We start from the raw sequence: 1,818 nt of genomic DNA, 5'->3' as shown, positions 1-1,818 counted from the left end.
AATTATTCATGATATATATAATATTGTATGTGCGTACAATTATTTCTATACCTTCTATGTTCAGAATTTTGATGCGCATATGATGTACGATAATTTGGTGCAGGTAAACAGACGATGCGTAAACGATATACGGCCGAATTTTTACCCAAAATCAATTTTTGAAAAAATCGATTTTATTTTTTTAGCGCAACTCTAAAACTAATAACCATAAAGAATTGACTATTTTGAGAAATGCACAGCCTTAAAAATTTGTTTGAATTTTCCAATTTTTTAAAAATTATTGTCAATGAAAATATTTTACTATCTAAAAATACTTGGTAATGAAAGGATCCTCATAGGCTGCTTGAATAGCAGTTTATAAAATATAATAATATATAATAAAAGTTTCTAATACGAATAATATTTTTAAATTACAACAAAATAAGTAATATCCAAAGTTTTAACTGTAAACTAACCTAATTACCAAAGGCACAGCGTCATGGTCATCGTAGTATTTATCAGTTATCACTTAAAAAATATGTATGATTTTAAATTTGGTTATTTTAAAATATAAATAAAAATTAGAAAATATTTGTGCATGTCTTTTAAAGGTGTTAAATGTGTTACTGTTATTGGTTATTTTCCACCACGTTTCAATAAGATACCAGTGAATTGCGGTAGGTGTTTATTGTATGTACATTAATATATTATAAATATATAAAATTGTATGATTATATAATATTGTATTTTAACAGTTTATCAGGAGTTGTAGGTACTACACTTACGTCTTACATCTTTAAACTCAGAATCCTCCACAATCTTTCCATCTTTTGAGTACTTATGTGCATCAATTAATATCATTGTAATCGAATGGTAAAACGCATACAACAATTTGTCCCTTAATGGCTAGTATATCGCAATATGCGGTAAATAGCATACGACGAGATGGCCGTTATTCTTCGTTTCAGTATCAAATTTCGTTAACATTTTACTAAAAATATATATAAAAAGAAGCGGGTAAGTGGATGTCACTCTGCTGTACAGTAGGTTACAAGTGGGTCACTATAATGGATTGTGTTAAACTTGAATTCAATGATATAATATCATTGTATAAGAAAAACGATTCTGAGCGTAGACGGTTTGTCAGTCTGGATATTTTCTATTGTTATTATTTATTATACCATGTAAGTTGAATTAATATTATAATAATATTATTTTTATTCGTCTTATGGTGATAAACAAAGCATTAGTAATTAAAATCTCATTTTTAGCGTTTCTTCGTAATTTTTCGGTGATTTTTCCCGTGGCATTAAATAACTATTGAGAAAATCGAAAAATAACCATTCTGAATGTACCATCTTGATCCAATTCGCTGAAATATAAGGTACTATATGTTGAAATCGAAGCACTCCTTCTGGTAGAAATTTTGTATACAGGATATATAAAAAAAAAAATAATAAACATCATTGTAAAACCAATAGCTTCCTCGCTCCGCTCAGAATTTAAAAATTGTTTTTGAATATTGCATAATAGAGTTGTAAGTACCTATTTAAATAATTATCATTATTGTTATTATTTTTTTGGTAACCGTGGCAATTTGTTTATCATGTTAAAAATAAAATTTTATGAAACTTTATAATATTATAATAGAGAAATATTTAATAAACATAAACACAACAATTATTATAGCGAATATGGAATTATACAAAATATATTAAATTAATGGTGGAACAGAAAAACTAACAAAATATGTAATAAACTAAATATATAATGTGTTATAGCTATTTACCTACCTTACTAATACAGTAAAACTTCCGTTAACGGTCACCTCTATAGGAC

This window comes from Acyrthosiphon pisum, chromosome A1 (assembly GCF_005508785.2).
Source record: "Acyrthosiphon pisum isolate AL4f chromosome A1, pea_aphid_22Mar2018_4r6ur, whole genome shotgun sequence".
Classification (NCBI taxonomy): domain Eukaryota; kingdom Metazoa; phylum Arthropoda; class Insecta; order Hemiptera; family Aphididae; genus Acyrthosiphon; species Acyrthosiphon pisum.
Note: the sequence above shows the minus strand (reverse complement) of the source record.